The sequence below is a fragment of the Oncorhynchus masou genome, unplaced genomic scaffold (assembly GCF_036934945.1).
Source record: "Oncorhynchus masou masou isolate Uvic2021 unplaced genomic scaffold, UVic_Omas_1.1 unplaced_scaffold_3857, whole genome shotgun sequence".
NCBI classification, from domain to species: domain Eukaryota; kingdom Metazoa; phylum Chordata; class Actinopteri; order Salmoniformes; family Salmonidae; genus Oncorhynchus; species Oncorhynchus masou.
Genome location: NW_027010259.1, coordinates 15,367 through 33,879, shown reverse-complemented (window position 1 = coordinate 33,879; position 18,513 = coordinate 15,367). Strand labels below are relative to the sequence as shown.

The following is an 18,513-nucleotide window of genomic DNA, read 5'->3' as shown; positions in this document are numbered from 1 at the left end:
ATGAACTGCCAAATTCTCTAAAATGACATTGGAGGCGGCTTCTGGTAGAGAATTGAACATTCAATTATCTGGTAACAGCTCTAATTGCGCGCTCCCTCAACTTGAGACATCTGTGGCATTGTGTTGTGTGACAAAACTGCACATTTTAGTGTGGCCTTTTATTCTCCCCAGCACAAGGTGCACCTGTGTAATGATCATGCTGTTTAATCAGCTTGATATGCCACACCTTTCAGGTGCATTAATTATCTTGGCAAAGGAGAAATGTTTACTAACAGGAATGTAAACAAATTTGTGTTCAACATTTGTGAGAAAGCTTTTTGTGCATATGAAAAAAATCTGGGGTCTTTTATTTCAGCTCATGAAACATGGGACCAACACATCACATGTTGCTAAAAAAACATTAAAAAAACAACATCTTCCCCAAAATTATTTTTACTTTACACAAAATATCATGATCTTTGTGATGGTCAAAATGTACAACATTTGTGAACGTCTAAATAAAAATAATTGTCACAGCGGGCGTTGTCGTGGAAATTCATGTATACTGAGAAAGACTTTGTAATTTCTTCAAACAATAATTTTTATTTAATATGGATTAATTATTGCAATAATGAAGCTGTTGACCCCACACTCTTGTGTGTGTTGCCGAGTGCTTAACCTTGAATGAAAAACAGAGCTCTTATAAATGCTTAGTCGGGGCTGGTTCCACCCCTCCCATGCTGATCGGGGGGCATCACAAGCCATCCTGGGTTCATCCTGTGGTCATCTGCACTTGGTGTTGTTTTAACCCCTCAACCCGGCTGTAGGTTTTTATCAGTAAGTAATGAATCAATTGTCAGCTCAACCTCCAGAGGCCCAACTCAGTCCCATAGACACAGATGAGAGAGTACCCATCAAAGCTATTCGATGGCTAAACAGTATTAATACAATCTTGTAATTTTTCTCAGTGTCCACCCTATCGACAACGGGAAATGTTACTGATGTGCTTTGTGTCTGTCTCCAATGTAAAAAAAATATATAAAAATGGATATTCCTGCAGTCAGCATGCCAATTTTACGCTCTCTCTGAGACATCTGTGGCATTGTTGTGACAAAACTGCACATTTTAGTAGCCTTTTATTTTCCCCAGCACAAGGTGCACCTGTGTAATAATCAAGCTGTTCAATCAGCTTCTTGATATGCCACACCTGTCAGGTGGATGGATTATTTTGGCAGAGAATAAATGTTAACTAACAGGGATGTAAAAAATTCTGCAATCTTTTTTTTCAGCTCATGAAACATCCAACACTTTCCATGTTGCGTTTATAATTTGTTTATTGTAGTTACTATCAGTTTTAGGAAAATCTTTCCAAATATTTCACCTTATTTTTTACTTTACCCAAAATATGACATCAGTGATAATCAAAATGTTGAAAATCTGTGAACGTCTAAATAAGAAATTGGGCCATTTAAACAGCAGGTGTCGAACCCTTTCGGCAACGAGAGATTTTACTGATGTGCTTTGTGTCTTCGACTTAAAAACAAGCCAGTAGAACGTGGAATGAAGCCTCTAGTGTAATGTGGGACCGGATGGCAGCTATTTAAGTCACTGGTCTGGCAGAATGCCAGTCATTATATCGCCTTGCGTTCCATTACTCTGTAGACAAAAAGAATGCTCCGGTTGGAACGTTATTGGATATATATGATAATAACATCCTGAAGATTGATTCTCTACTTAGTTTGACCAGTTTATTTGACCTGGAATATATCTTTTTGAAGTTCGCCTGGACCAGCGCCAGCTTTTGGACATGTGAACTAAACGTGGTAGCAAAAGTAGCTAATTGGACAGTAGTAATGGACATTATGGAGCAAAACAATGATTTGTTGCGGAACTAGGATTCCTTGCACTGCATTCTGATGAAAGATCATCAAAGGTAAGGGAATATTTATGATGTAATTTCGTATTTCTGTTGACTCCAACATGGCGGAGAAATATATTTACTTCTGAGCATCGTCTCAGATTATTGAATGGTATGCTTTTTTTCGTAACGTTTTTTTTAAATCTGACACAGCGGTTGCATTAAGAACCAGTGTATCTTTAATTATATGTAAAACATGTGTCTTTCGTCAAAGTTTATGATGAGTATTTGCATATATTCCAGAATGTTATGAAGAGTGATCAGATGAATTACAAAGTCCCTCTTTGCCATGCAAATGAACTGATTCCCCCCCCCCAAAAAAACTGGAAGCTTCAAAAGGAGGGTGGTGCTTGGAATCATTGTTCTTCCTCTGTCACCCATGGTTACCTGCAGGGAAACACGTGCCGTCATCATTACTTTGCACAAAAAGGGCAAGGATATAGCTGCCAGTAAGATTGCACCTAAATCAACCATTTATCGGTTCATCAAGAACTTCAAGGAGAGCGGTTCAATTGTTGTGAAGAAGGCTTCAGGTTGTGAGGAAGGCTTCAGGGCTTCAGGTTGTGAAGAAGGCTTCAGGCTTCAGGTTGTGAAGAAGGCTTCAGGCTTCAGGTTGTGAAGAAGGCTTCAGGCTTCAGGTTGTGAAGAAGGCTTCAGGCTTCAGGTTGTGAAGAAGGCTTCAGGCTTCAGGTTGTGAAGAAGGCTTCAGGCTTCAGGTTGTGAAGAAGGCTTCAGGGCTTCAGGTTGTGAAGAAGGCTTCAGGGCTTCAGGTTGTGAAGAAGGCTTCAGGCTTCAGGTTGTGAAGAAGGCTTCAGGCTTCAGGTTGTGAAGAAGGCTTCAGGCTTCAGGTTGTGAAGAAGGCTTCAGGGCTTCAGGTTGTGAAGAAGGCTTCAGGTTGTGAAGAAGGCTTCAGGCTTCAGGTTGTGAAGAAGGCTTCAGCTTGCTTCAGGTTGTGAAGAAGGCTTCAGGCTTCAGGTTGTGAAGAAGGCTTCAGGCTTCAGGTTGTGAAGAAGGCTTCAGGGCTTCAGGTTGTGAAGAAGGCTTCAGGTTGTGAAGAAGGCTTCAGGGCTTCAGGTTGTGAAGAAGGCTTCAGGGCTTCAGGTTGTGAAGAAGGCTTCAGGGCTTCAGGTTGTGAAGAAGGCTTCAGGGCTTCAGGTTGTGAAGAAGGCTTCAGGCTTCAGGTTGTGAAGAAGGCTTCAGGGCTTCAGGTTGTGAAGAAGGCTTCAGGCTTCAGGTTGTGAAGAAGGCTTCAGGCTTCTTTAGGTGAAAGAGAGTCGGACCAAAATGCAGCGTGGTGTTCCTGATACATGTTTAATGATGACGAAAAAACGAACAATACAAAAACAACAAACGTAACGTGAAAACCTATACAGTCTATCTGGTGACAACAAACACAGAGACAGGAACAATCACGCACGACACACTCAAACAATATGGCTGCCTAAATATGGTTCCCAATCAGAGACAACGATAAACACCTGCCTCTGATTGAGAACCACTTCAGGCAACCATAGACTTACCTAGAAAACCCCACTAAGCCACAATCCCAATACGTACCAAAAACCCCATGACAAAACACACCACATACAAAACCCATGTCACACCCTGGCCTGACCAAATAAAGAAAGAAAACACAAAATACTAAGACCAGGGTGTGACACACCCAAGAAAGTCCAGCAAGTGCCAGGACCGTCTCCTAAAGTTGATTCAGCTGCGGGATCGGGGCACCACCAGTTCAGAGCTTGCTCAGGAATGGCAGCAGGCAAGTGTGAGTGCATCTGCACGCACAGTGAAGAGAAGACTTTTGGTGTCAAGAAGGGCCGCAAAGAAGCCACTTCTCTCCAGGAAAAACATCAGGGACAGACTGATATTCTGCAAAAGGTACAGGGATTGGACTACTGAGGACTGGGGTAAAGTCATTTTCTCTGAATCCCCTTTCCGAATGTTTAGGGCATCCGGAAAAAAGCTTGTCCGGAGAAGACAACCATCAGTCCTGTGTCATGCCAACAATAAAGCATCCTGAGACCATTCATGTTTGGGGTTACTTCTCAGCCAAGGGTGTCGGCTCACTCACAATGTTGCCTAAGAACACAGCCATGAACAAAGAATGGTACCAACACATCCTCCGAGAGCAACTTCTCCCAACCATCCAGGAACAGTTCGGTGACGAACAATGCCTTTTCCAGCATGATGGAGTCCTTGCAATAGGGCAAAAGTGATAACTAAGTGGCTCGGGTAACAAAAACGTCAATATTTTGGGTCCATGGCCAGGAAACTCCCCAGACCTTAATCCCATTGAGAACTTGTGGTCAATCATCAAGAGGCGGGTGGACAAACAAAAACCCACAAATTCTGACAAAATCCAAGCATTGATCATGCAAGAATGGGCTGCCATCAGTCAGGATGTGGCCCAGAAGTTAATTGACAGCATGCCAGGGCGGATTGCAGAGGGCTTGAAAAAGGGTCAACACTGCAAATATTGACTCTGCATCAACTTCATGTCATTGTAAATAAAAGCCTTTGACACTTATGAAATGCTTGTAATTATACTTCATCATTCCATAGTAACATCTGACTAAAATATCTGAAGACACTGAAGCAGCAAATTTTGTGGAAAGTAGTATCTTTCATTCTCAAAACTTTTGGCCATGACTCTAGGTCGCATTCTGTATCATACAGCTATAAAAGTTATATATTTAGAACTACCTGCCAGATTGGAATCCAGTGACGTCTGTGTCTTGAGTGTCCGAGAACTGTTTATTTATTTGTGTTCTGACGAAAACAGAATGAATAAATAAGTAGTGTAAACATTATCAGTAATTACCAGGAAACTCTACAACATTTGTTTTAAAATCACACTAAGATTGTTAAAACTGGTCTTATGTTATTGAGGGATCTGATTAGGATTTACCCTCGTAGCAAGGCCGTTTTATCATGTGGAGGTTTCATTCGGGTCTCTATTTTTTTTTAAACACACTGTTTTTGGCAGGAGAAAGACCAGGCTCAGAGGAACCAGAGCCAGGGACGTCCAAACCAGCAAGAAGACACCAGTGCTCTTACTGTGGAAAGGGTTTTAACCAGTTAGGGACCCTGAAACAACATGGGCTTGTACACACAAGGGAGAAGCCTTACCACTGCTCCCACTGTGGCAAGTGTTTTAAGCGTTTAGGGAACCTGAAACGACACGGGCTAGTACACACAGGGGAGAAGCCATACCACTGCTCCTGGTGTGGAAAGTGTTTCAGCCGGTCAGAAATCCTGAAAGCCCACAAGCTCGTACATACAGGGGAGAAGCCTTACCACTGCTCCCAGTGTGGAAAGTGTTTCAGCCATGCAGCGAGTCTGAAATACCACGAAAGAATACACACAGGGGAGAAGCCTTACCACTGCTCCCACTGTGGCAAGTGTTTTAAGCGTTTCAGGGGAGCCTGAAACGACATGGGCTAGTACACACAGGGGAGAAGCCATACCACTGCTCCTGGTGTGGAAAGTGTTTCAGCCGGTCAGAAATCCTGAAAGCCCACAAGCTCGTACACACAGGGGAGAAGCCTTACCACTGCTCCCAGTGTGGAAAGTGTTTCAGCCATGCAGCGAGACTGAAAAACCACGAAATAATACACACAGGGGAGAAGCCTTACCACTGCTCCCAGTGTGGCAAGTGTTTCAACCGGTCAGGAATCCTGAAAGCCCATGAGCTATTACATACAGGGGAGAAGCCTTACCACTGCTCCCAGTGTGGCAAGTGTTTTAACCGGTCTGGGAACCTGAAACAACACGAGAGAATACACGCACGAGAGAAGCCTTACCACTGCTCCCAGTGTGGAAGGAGTTTTTACCATAAAAACAGCCTGAACCAACATGAGAAAATACACAGATGGGAGATGCATTACCACTCCTCCCGGGGTGCAAAGCTTTTGCCCATTTAGGAAGCCTGAAAGAACACGAGACACAGAGGAGAATGCTAACAAAAGCTTAGACTTTGGGAGAACATATTACTCATAACAATCATTTAAACGTCATAAGAGAATCCACACAGGAGAGAGAAATTACTTCTCTTAGCGTGTATATTGATATTTCACATCTCGTTTTTTCTTACAATTCATCAGAGAACATACACAGTGCTCCCGTTGTCTTATATTGTTGCCTATAATGTGTTGACCTGTTTTTACCAGATGAAATTGCTTCTTCCAATTATTGATAAACATGTACCTGTTAAGAAACTGACTGTTAGATATGTTAAGGTTCCATGGATTGATGAGGAATTTAAAAACTGTATGTTTGAAAGAGTTGGGGCAAAAGGAGTGGCTAATAAGTCTGGCTGGCTGTTTTATGTACTGCAAATTGAGAAATTATGTGACCAAACTCAACAAAAATAATCAACTTTATTATGAAGCCAAGATCAATGATATAAAGAATGATGGAAAAAAAACTTGTAGAAAAACATCATGAAAGAAAAGCAGTGCAAGTATTGAATTTTGTAAAGTTAGTGTGGGAGAGGTGGAACTACCCAAGAGTGGTAAAGCGGCCTTTACTGGTTCTAACAGCAGACCTATAAGCTTGCTGCCAGCTCTTAGCAAACTGTTGGGAAAAAATGGTTTGAACAAATACAATGCTATATTTCTGTCAACAAATGAACAACATACTTTCAGCATGCTTATAGACAAGGGCACTCAACATGTACTGCACTGACACAAATGACTGATGATTGGTTGAGAGAAATTGATAACAAGAAGATTGTGGGAGCTCTATTGTTAGATTACAGTGCAGCCTTTGATATTATTGACCATAACCTGTTGTTTATTAAGAATGTTTGTGCTATGGCTTTTCAACCTCTGCCATAATGTGGATTCAGAGCTATCTATCTAATAGAACTCAGAGGGTTTTTAATGGAAGCTTCTCTAATGTCAAACATATGAAGTGTGATGTACCGCAGGGCAGCTCTCTAGGCCCTCTACTATTTTCTATTTTTACCAATGGCCTTCCACTGGCATTAAACAAAGCATGTGTGTCCATGTATGCTGATGATTCAACTATATAAGCACCAGCAACCACAGCTAATGAAGTCACAGAAACTCTTAACAAATAGTTGCAGTCTGTTTTGGAATGGGTGGCCAGTAATAAACTGGTCCTGAACTTCTCTAAAACTAAGAGCATTGTATTTGGTACAAATCATTCCTCAAGTTCTAGACTTCAGCTGAATCTGGTAATGAATTGTGTGGCTGTTGAACAAATTGAGGAGACTAAATTACTTGGCATTACCTTAGATTGTATACTGTCATGGTCAAAACATATAGATTCAATGGTTGTAAAGCTGGGGAGAGGTCTAGCCATAATAAAGAGATGCTCTGCTTTTTTGACACTACTCTCCACAAAGCAAGTTCTGCAGGCTCTAGTTTTGTCTAATCTTGATTATTGTCCAGTCGTGTGGTCCAGTGCTACAAGGAAAGACCTAGTAAAGCTGCTGCTGGCCCAGAATAGAGCGGCTGTCACGCCCTGGCCATAGAGAAGCTTTTATTCTCTATTTTGGTTAGGCCAGGGTGTGACTAGGGTGGGCATTCTATGTTATTTTTCTGTGTTTTTGTATTTCTTTGTTTTTGGCCGGGTATGGTTCTCAATCAGGGGCAGCTCTCTATCGTTTTCTCTGATTGAGAACCATACTTAGGTAGCTCTTGCCCACATGGGTTTTGTGGGTAGTTGTTTTCTGTCTTTGTGTGTCTGCACCAGACAGAACTGTTTCGTTTGTTCCGCTTTGTTGTTTTTGTTCTTGTGTTCAGTTTCTTTATTAAATCTACCATGAACACGTACCACCTGCACCTTGGTCCTCTTCACCTTCTTCCACCTATGACAACCATTACAGCGGCACGTTTTGCTCTTAATTGTAATCAGAAGGCTGATATAAATACTATACATGCCAGTCTCTCTTGGCTAAGAGTTGAGGAGAGACTGACTATATCACTTATTTTTATAAGAAACATGAATGTGTTGAAAATCCCAAATTGTTTGCATAGTCTGTAATGGAATTCTGCCCTATGTGCACAGAAGAGACCACAGGAAAACTTTGTTGATCAGAGGTTAGTTTGTTTAATAAGGATTGCAACCCGGAGTTTACACTTACAGCAATTTGCAAGCAAGACACTCAGTTCAAAAGATGGTGTTTTCCCTTTTTATCCCCTACTGAGGATCACCCCGCCCAGGCTGATGTCCCTTAACTTTAATGCCATGTAAGTTTGTGTGTATGCGTTGATATGTAGGCTACGTGTGCCTGTTACAAAATGTATGTAGTTCTGTCCTTGAGCTGTTCTTGTCTATTGATGTGCTGTATTGTGTGTCATGTTCTGTGTGGACCCCAGGAAGAGTAGCTGCTGCTTTTACAACATCTAATGGGGATCCTAATAAAATACCAAACTCTGTTATTCTCTCTGAGCTCAGAAATAAAGAATCTTGGTTTGACTTGGACTCCAACAGATCCTTATTTTATAATATCCACCTCAACTCTTCCACAGATTGCTGTTTCATCATTGTCTCAATGAAGACTTCTTTATTTTACTTTCCTGGGGTCATTTACAAGCCTCCCACTGGTTGAATAAACGTTGTTTCCACGTCAAATTAAAAAACATCTTTAACATTGATGAACCTTCACAATCTTCATCCTAAACTAGCAACATTAATTAATGTTTCAATGACATTCCTGGCCTTATGAAATCCTAGCTAAATACAATGTTCGCACCAGTTTTCATGTCTTTGGTTATGCAAACATTTGTTTACTAGATTATATTTCTCATTAAGAATAATGTTCTTTTAATTCTATATGAAGGAGAGTCATAACAATAACAAGGTTATTAATGGGGTAAAATGATCTGTTTAAGTCATTAGTAAAGGGCACATCGTTAAAGAATACAGTTATCTTTTATTTTGTGGTCTATATCCTCTCAATCATTTATTCCTTCATAAACCGAAAACATTTGTACCTAAACACAACATGTGTTCAAGGGCCCCTTTAGGTTCACGACCTCTTGACCATTATATATGGATAGCTGACAACTATTTTTTAAAGGTCAAAAGTGATCTGTTTAGGTCATCAGTAAAGGAAGCATAGTTGAAGAGTACAATGACCCTTTCAAAGACTGAGACATCCCCGGACATCCCCCCTAGAACTATTTTGTTTTAAATGATCTGTTTAGGACATTAGTAAAACAGATGTTTTCAAAGACACCTGGGGGCCAGGTTGTTAATTATTTTGTGTCCATATAGTTCCCCTGTGTGCAAGGGCCCCTAGATTCACAACTTCTTAACCCTTAACATTCCCAGCCAAGGGGAGAGAAAGAGGGAGAGAGAAAGAGAGAGAGACATTTAGTACAGTCATTTAAACATACATATTACAATTGTTAAAGTTTACTATGTAATATTAAATACAAAATGTAATAAAATAAAATAATGAAACTATGTCACTAATCTTTTTTACTAAAGAATTTTTTCTAAATCATACATGTTATTATTACATGTAGCATCACTACATAACAACAACATGGTAGCAACACCACATGGTACATACATTATTGGGCACAACAATACATCACACGAAGCAGCCACATCTGTCAGTAAGAGTGTCCACAATTGAGTCCTTGAATGAAGAGATGGAGATAAAACTGTCCAGTTTGAGTGTTTTTTGCAGCTTGTTCCCATCGCTAGCTGCAGCAAACTGAAAAGAGGAGCGACCCAGGGATGTGTGTGCTTTGGGGACCTTTAACAGAATGTGACTGGCAGAATGGGTGTTGTATGTGGAGGATGAGGGCTGCAGTAGTTATCTTAGATAGGGGTGAGTGAGGCCTGAGGGTTTTATAAATAAGCATTAAACCAGTGGGTTTGGCAACAGGTATACAGAGACAACCAGTTTACATAGGAGTATAGAGTGCAGTGAGGTGTCCTATAAGGAGCATTGGTGGCAAATCTGATGGCCGAATCGTAAAGAACATCTTTCCGCTCAATGTATCCTACCATGACTATATCCAACCCTACTCCATGTGTTGTCACGATCATGTATCCTACCATGACTATATCCAACCCTACTCCATGTGTTGTCACTATCATGTATCCTACCATGACTATATCCAACCCAACTCCATGTGTTGCCACTATCATGTATCCTACCATTACTATATCCAACCCAACTCCATGTGTTGTCACTGTCATGTATCCTACCATGACTATATCCAACCCAACTCCATGTGTTGCCACTATCATGTATCCTACCATGACTATATCCAACCCAACTCCATGTGTTGTCACTGTCATGTATCCTACCATGACTATATCCAACCCAACTCCATGTGTTGCCACTATCATGTATCCTACCATGACTATATCCAACCCTACTCCATGTGTTGCCACTATCATGTATCCTACCATGACTATATCCAACCCAACTCCATGTGTTGTCACTATCATGTATCCTACCATGACTATATCCAACCCTACTCCATGTGTTGTCACTGTCATGTATCCTACCATGACTATATCCAACCCAACTCCATGTGTTGCCACTATCATGTATCCTACCATGACTATATCCAACCCAACTCCATGTGTTGCCACTATCATATATCCTACTTGGCTGAAGCTTTGATCCAGTGGAAGAAGTATTGAGGAGCAGGGAGGTTAAAGGTCACTTCAGGATACAGCTGTTACTCTAAACTATCCCTAGATAATACAGTAATGAGAGAAAATGTATAGAATATTTATGTCACTATAACATCTCTATCTAATCTGTTTTATTGAACCTAATTCCATTTTCTCCATTTCGTTTTTCCAGGTTTCTGATTTGTCCCTGTTTGTCTGTTTTTCTCTCTAAATCACACTGTTAATAGAAAACAACAACATTGGATGTTCTAAGTCCACAACAACACTTAAACCACATCAGGAGAACACGTTTGAAGTCTGAGAAAAATCTAAGACGTGTTCATTTTTGTGTGTAGATACCCTTTAATTGAAGTGACACCAGCAAGAGCCTTGCTTGGTTAGTGGTGTCTCTGTAGCACACATGGGATTGCAGAGTCTGCTGAACAAATCACAACTGGATTGATGCAAATAGTCATGATATCATTCTGCCAGGGAGGCATAGACTACTTTGTAGTTAACATTTAATTGACAAAGTTTTTTGGGAAAGCTTTCAACCAGAAGATGGTTGTCACTAGCATCATCGCTAACAGCTACACATAGTGGATCATTAGCATCATCGCTAACAGCTACACATAGTGGATCATTAGCATCATCTCTAACAGCTACACATAGTGGATCATTAGCATCATCGCTAACAGCTACACATAGTGGATCATTAGCATCATCGCTAACAGCTACACATAGTGGCATCAGACAAATGCACTCAGACAGGGGCATTTCCTGGCTGTTTCCTCTTCAGAAACTTGAAGGAAAATACATATCACTGAGGCAAATGTAACGATGACTTGCAGGCAGTCGGTTCAGAATAACGATGACAAAAATGGAAAACTCTTTAATCTGTCACCTAATCCTACCTAACGGGCAGGTCAGCCCTGGAGTAAAGTATTGGCTGTAAGAAGTAAGAGAAAACATAACATCTGGTTCTTTTTAAATTTCTTCGCATGACATGGCTTGCCAGAATAAACATTGTTATTAATATTTTTCCAGTCTACGTTTTCCACTCCAGTCAGCAGAGAGCGATATGAGTCTTTCAGGTGATGCTGCTTGCGTGACGTATAATCTAGTGGACGGAACTGGAGGCTTCTTCAACAGCGACAAAAGGCTTCTGATTCAACCAACGTGTTGCTTTGCTAGCGAACAAAAAGTTGAGTCTTTGAAGCTCTTTAGACCAATCGTGTGTATATTACTCTTAGTGTTTTGAATATAATTATGTTTACCCATCTACTAGTTCATTTTAACGTCATTTGCTCGTTAAATTAGCAAATGTGTTACTAAATTGATATTGCATTCGGCTAATCGACCGGAGCATGAGCTCACAAAGCTCGACCGAGAAAGAAGCTCTGGTGAAAGGAGAGGAAGAAGCTTTCAGGATGAAAAGGGAGGAAGAGGACGCTATCACATTGAATGAAGAAGAGGATGATATTACAGTGAAAGAGGAAGATGGGAAAGATGTTGTCAAAGTTGAAGGGGAGGAGGTAGAAGCTTTCAGAATCAAAAACGAGGAAGATGCCATAACATTAGAAGAAGAGAATGTAGTGAAAGAAGAGGAAGAACCTTTTAGAGTAAAAGAGGAAGAGGAGGCTATCTCAATAAAAAAGGAGGAAGACGTTTTGGGAGTGAAAGTGGAGGAGGCTGAAGATCAGATTACCACCAGTGAGTACTGTCTTAAAAACAGGTGCACAAACTATGCAGTTGGTGAACTAATGTGGTGTTTGAAAGGGGCATTCTACTTCAGTTCAACACTTGAATATGTCGTTCAGTACTGTGGGAATTGTTTAAGGGCCAATCTGCCATTGGTACATATGTTTTTTGGACTTCGATGTACTGAATTCTCATTCTCCATGTGGTCTACATTAAAGTTCACCTCATCTAATATAACAGGCTTTTAAAATCTACTTAAAATATCAAAGGGATGTAAAAGGCACCCATTTTGTGGAAATGACCCTTTACATTTGCAACACAAACAATATTTTACAAAATCATGATGGAAGTGGCCATTTTTGACATATTCATGCCTCTTGATTGTAATAGATGGTCATAAGTTTACCGTCTGTTTGCTGTTCTCGTTCACATAGTAGAGAGACGTGACTATCGTGGATCCTCTGGGGAGCATCAACAACATCCTGATGCTGACGAGGCAGAGAAGAGTCTCTCCAGATCAGAACACCAGATGGTACAGGTTGGTCTGGTCTAGCATACAGCTTGCTCTATTGGGGTCTGGGCTGGATTTCAGTAAAGCACTTCATGACAACAGTGGCATCAGCATCCATAATGATATGTGTTTGTGTCCCCTCTTTATGGTTACCAGGACAACGCTAGCCCTTCCTCCCTCCTGGAGTCCCCGTGTCGTGCCTCTCCCGGTCGCACCTTACTGCTGGGTATGAAGAGGTTGTCTGTGCTGCTGGTGAACTGCAGGAAAACAACGGGGCTGAGTGGAACTGTGAGAGGAGGAGAAGAGATGAAAGGATCAGATTTGACACATCAAAGTAAGTGCTGTCGTTCAGTTTGAACAAACAAAATCCATCTGCCCACTGGTATCTGTTACCAGGACAACCAGCAGAGTTCTGTTCGTTGACAGGAAGATAGACTGGTGGATATGGATGTTATGAATATCAAAACACTGAAAAAGGATTCTACCAATGAAAAGAGAGAAACCAATATACCATATAAAACCTTGATGAAAGTTAGCTTTAGAGAGAGAGTTTCAAGATGATCCAATGTAAGGTGCTTGTTTTACAAAAACTTTTCCTTAAAAATGATGACCTGACTTTTTTCAATCTTTACCAACGACATGCCAACGACATTTGAGTAAAGCCAGTGTGTCTGTATGCGGATGACTTAACACTGTAGACGTCAGCTACCACGGAAACTGAAATGACAGCAACACTTACAAATCTTTAGGATGTTTTTATCATACAAGTTCAATAATGTTCCAACGGGAGAATTCCATTGTCTGTAGAAAAGCAATGGAACGAGAGCGAACTGTCGCATGACCGCGCGTCACGAGACCAAGGCACTCTGCCAGACCTCTGACTCATTCCCCTCTCATTCAGCCCCCCCTCACAGTAGAAGCGTCAAACAACTAGTGGAAGCATTAGGAAGTGCAACATAACCAATATCCCACTGTATCTTCAATAGGGGCTGAGTTGAAAAACTACAAACCTCAGATTTCCCACTTCCTGTTTGGATTTTTTCTCAGGTTTCTGCCTGCCATATGAGTCCTGTTATACTCATTGACATCATTCAAACAGCTTTAGAAACTTCAGAGTGTTTTCTATCCAATACTACTAATAATATGCACAAATTAGCATCTGGGACTGAGTAGGAGGCAGTTTACTCTTGGCACGCTTCTCATCCAAAAGTGAAAATGCTGCCCCCTATCCCAATTAAAGGAGGACTGTAGCATCTAATGATGAATTACTATGGAGTCTGATGCTTTGAAGGAGAAGTTTACCCAAAATCCAGAAACTCCTAAGTGATTCCATACATTAAAACTAGTCCACTGGATTTTTCCCTCTCCCCTCTTTCTCTTTCTCCCTGTAGTGCTGTACTGAAACAGCTGCTCACCCTCTCCTCTCTCTCCCTGTTTTGCTGTACTGAAACAGCTGCTGCTCTCTCCCTCTCTCTCCCTGTAGTGCTGTACTGAAACAGCTGCTCACCCTCTCTCTCCCTGTAGTGCTGTACTGAAACAGCTGCTCTCCCCCTCTCTCCCTGTAGTGCTGTACTGAAACAGCTGCTCCCCCTCTCTCTCCCTGTAGTGCTGTACTGAAACAGCTGCTCTCCCTCTCTCTCCCTGTAGTGCTGTACTGAAACAAATTCATCACAGATCTTCATTGTAAAGGGTTTAAACACTGTTTCCCAAGCTTGTTCAATGAACCATAAACAATTAATGAACATGCACCTGTGGAACGATCGTTAACCTGATGGGAAAGGTGTTCCGCTAGCGGAACCCCACGACAACATTCCGCTGAAAAGGCAGCGAGCGAAATTCTAAAATATTTTTTAGAAATATGTAACTCATGTAATCTGTCCAATACAGCAAATGAAAGATAAACATCTTGTTAATCTACACATGGTGTCCGATTTCAAAAATGATTTACAGCGAAAGCACAACGTGATTGTTAGCTCATAGCCAAGTCCTAAAAACGCACAGCTATTTTTCCAGCCAAAGATAGCAGTCACAAAAAGCAGAAATATAGATAAAATTAATCACTAACCTTTGATTAGATGACACTCATAGGATATCATGTTACACAATACATGTATGTTTTGTTCGATAATGTGCATATTTATATCCAAAAATCTCAGTTTACATTGGCGCGTTACATGCAGAAATGTTTTGATTCCAAAACATCTGGTGAATTTCCCAGAAATACTCATAATAAACATTGATAAAAGATGCAAGTGTTATTCACAGAATTAAAGATGGACTTATCCTCTATGCATCCGCTATGTCAGATTTTTTTTTAAACTTACGGAAAAAGCATAATCTGAGAACGGCACTCAGTACCCAAAAACAGCCAAAGACAACTCTGCCATCTTGGAGTCAACATTAGTTCGAAAAAACACTATAAATATTCACTTACCTTTGATGATCTTCATCAGAAGGCACTCCCAGGAATCCCAGTTCGACAATAAATGACTGATTTGTTCCATAAAGTTCCATAAAGCTCATCATTTAGCCACTTGTTGTTAGCGTGTTCAGCCCAGTAATCCATCTTCATGAGGCGCGACCATTTCCTCCATGACAAAAACTAAAAAAGTTCCGTGACAGGTCGTAGAAACAAGTGTGCAAAACATGTCTGCAATCAATCTGTAGGATGTTTTTAACGTCTTAAGATTAGGGGGCAGTATGTTCATTTTTGGAAAAAGAACGTTCCCAAATTAAACAGGCTTTTTTGTCAGGACAAGATGCTGGAATATGCATATAATTGACAGCTTAGGATAGAAAACACTCTAAAGTTTCCAAAACTGTAAAAATATTGTCTGAGTATAACAGAACTGGTATTGCAGGCGAAAGCCTGAGAAAAATCAAATCCGGAAGTGACTCATCTTTTGAAATCTCTGCGTGCCGATGCGTCCCTATTGCGTCCCTATTGAGCAGTGAATGGGCTATCAACCAGATTCCTTTTTCTCCGTATTTCCCAAGGTGTCAACAGCATTGTGACATAGTTTTACACCTTTATGTTGAAGAATACCCGTAAGCGGCTACATTGTGTAAGTGGTCATCTGATGGCTCTCAGAGTGATTCTTGCGTAAAATACAGAGGTAGCCATTTTTTCAATCGGTCCTACTGAAAAACCAATTGTCCCGGTGGATATATTATCGAATAGATATTTGAAAAACACCTTGAGGATTGATTATAAACAACGTTTTCCATGTTTCTGTCGATATTATGGAGCTAATTTCCGGTCGATTTCTCAGCCAAACGTGAAGAACAAATGGAGCTATTTCGCCTACAAAAATAATATTTTTGGAAAAAAGCAACATTGGCTATCTAACTGGGAGTCTCGTGAGTGAAAACATCCGAAGCTCATCAAAGGTAAACGATTTAATTTGATTGCTTTTCTGATTTTGGTGGCCAAGTTACCTGCTGCTAGCTGGACAAAATGCTAGGCTATCGATAAACTTACACAAATGCTTGTCTTGCTTTGACTGTAAAGCATATTTTGAAAATCTGAGATGACAGGGTGATTAACAAAAGGCTAAGCTGTGTCTCAATATATTTCACTTGTGATTTTCATGAATAGGAATATTTTCTAGGAATATTTATGTCCGTTGCATTATGCTAATTAGTGTCAGTCGATGATTACGCTCCCGGACCCGGGATGGGGAGTCACTAAAGGTTAACATATCATCAATAAGGTTCCAACCGGAGAATTTCATTGTCTGAAGAAAAGCATTGGAACGGGAGCTAACTCTCTAGGGAGCGCGCTTCATGAGACCAGGCTCTCTGCCAGACCACTCACTCAAATAGCTCCTATGAGCCCCTCCTTTATAGTAGAATCCTCAAAACAGGTTCTAAAGACGGTGACGTCTAGTGGAAGCCCTAGGAAGTGCAAGCACATCCATAACTATCAGGGATTTAAATAGGCACTGTTTTGAAATTCGACTTCTCACTTTTTGTTTGGATTTCTTCTCATGGTTTTGCCTGCTATATGAGTTCTGTTATACTCACAGACATCATTCAAACAGTTTTAGAAACTTCAGTGTTTTCTATCCTGGTCTGGCGTCGTTATATGTGGTTGTGAGGCCAGTTGGATATACTGCCAAATTCTCTAAAACGACATTGGAGACAGCTTCTGGTAGAGAATTGTACATTCAATTATCTGGTAACAGCTCTAGTGGATATTCCTGCAGTCAGCATGCCAATTGCACGCTCCCTCAAAACTTGAGACATCTGTGGCATTGTTGTGTGACAAATCTGCACATTGAAAGTGGCATTTTATTCTCCACAGCACAAGGTGCACCTGTGTAATAATCAAGCTGTTCAATCAGCTTCTTGATATGCCACACCTGTCAGGTGGATGGATTATCTTGGCAGAGAATAAATGTTAACTAACACGGATGTAAACAAATTTGTGCACAACATTTTTGAGAAATAAGCTGAGCTTATGGAAAAATTCTGGGGTCTTTTATTTCAGTTCATGAAACATGGGACCAACACTTTACATGTTGTTTTATATTTTTTAGCAACATCTACCCCAAAATTATTTTTACTTTACACAAAATATGTACAAAGTTTGTGAACATCTAAATAAAATAAATGATCACAGCGGGTGTTGTCATGGAAATTCATGTATACTGAGAGAGACTTTGTCATTTCTTCAAACAATAATTTTTATTTAATATTGATTAATTATTGCAATAATGAAGCGGTTGACCCCACACGCTTGAGTGTGTTGCTGAGAGCTTAACCTTGAATGAAAAACAGAGCTCTTATAAATGCTTAGTCGGGGCTGGTTCCACCCCTCCCATGTTGATCAGGGGGCATCACAAGCCATCCTGGGTTCATCCTGTGGTCATCTGCACCTGGTGTTGTTTTAACCCCAACCCGGCCCAGATGCCAGGATGACTTGGAACACTAAGGGATTTTGTTCTACTCCTCCAGGCTCTCGGTTACCCCCCCCCCCCCACACACACACACATCTTGTCTATGTAATACCAGCTGTAGGTTTCTATCAGCAAGTCATGAATCAATTGTCAGCTCAAGCTCCAGAGGCCCAACTCGGTCCCATAGACACAGATGAGAGAGTACCCATCAAAGCTATTCAATGGCTAAACAGTATTAATACAATCTTGTAATTTTTCTCAGTGTCCACCCTATCGACAACGGGTAAATGTTACTGGTGTGCTTTGTGTCTTCGATGTAAACACTATTACACAAAATTACTTATTTAGTTATTTTATGTTTAAGGAAGTGTGTAGGTCACATTCTGTATCATACAGCTATGAAAGTTATATATTTAGAACCACCTGCTCGATTGGAATCTGTGTCTTCAGTGTGCTAGAACTGTTTAGTTTTTTGTGTTCTGACTTGTAAAACATTTGTTTGGCATCAGGTTGAGAGATCTGATTAGGATTTACTCTCATAGCACTGTTGTTTTATCATGTGGAGATTTCATTCGGGTCTCTATTTTTAAAAACACTGTCTTTGGCAGGAGAAAGACCAGACTCAGAGGAACCAGAGCCAGGGACGTCCAAACCAGCAAGACGACACCAGTGCTCCCAGTGTGGAAAGGGTTTTAACGATTTAGGGAACCTGAAACGACATGAGAGAATACACACAGGGGAGAAGCCTTACCACTGCTCCCAGTGTGGAAAGAGTTTTAACGATTTAGGGAACTTGATACAGCATGAGAGAATACACACAGGGGAGAAACCTTACCATTGCTCCCAGTGTGGAAAGAGTTTCAACGTTTTAGGGAACCTGATACAGC

General features: G+C 40.9%; 1 pseudogene; it reads left to right on the top strand.

Moving 5' to 3' along the window:
- The first annotated feature begins 3,097 nt into the window (after nt 1-3,097).
- LOC135534712 (gastrula zinc finger protein XlCGF17.1-like) lies at nt 3,098-8,336 on the top strand (annotated as a pseudogene).
- The last annotated feature ends 10,177 nt before the right edge of the window (nt 8,337-18,513 follow it).